The 299-nt window shown below is 42.1% G+C and overlaps 1 protein-coding gene across 2 annotated transcripts in view; it reads left to right on the top strand.

Moving 5' to 3' along the window:
* Window positions 1-299, top strand: part of Adi1 (acireductone dioxygenase 1) — a 142,977-nt gene that overhangs the window by 86,816 nt on the left and 55,862 nt on the right. The window lies entirely within an intron of this gene.

Raw genomic sequence — 299 nt, 5'->3', positions numbered from 1 at the left:
GGGGGTGGTGTATTAATAGCTACCCGGCGCCATCTTCGGGCTGCTTCCTCTCCGCTACTCGAGGAAAATTCTATCTTGGACCAGCTATGTGTAAAGCTACAGGGTGCATGTGGTGCGCTATACATTTGTGTGTCATATATTCCACCGGGCAGCTCTGATTATTTGTATAAGGCCCATGTTGACAACATTCTTGAACTTCAAGCGAAAATAAGTGATCGTCAACTCTGCGTTTTTGGAGATTTTAACTTAAACAATATCTCCTGGAGCTATTTAGATAATAATAATTTTCTCACTCCATT

Source organism: Rhagoletis zephyria, unplaced genomic scaffold, assembly GCF_001687245.7.
Source record: "Rhagoletis zephyria isolate East Lansing unplaced genomic scaffold, Rhagoletis_zephyria_1.1 Rzeph_scaffold_00928, whole genome shotgun sequence".
Classification (NCBI taxonomy): domain Eukaryota; kingdom Metazoa; phylum Arthropoda; class Insecta; order Diptera; family Tephritidae; genus Rhagoletis; species Rhagoletis zephyria.
This window is presented reverse-complemented; position numbering and strand designations above follow the sequence as displayed.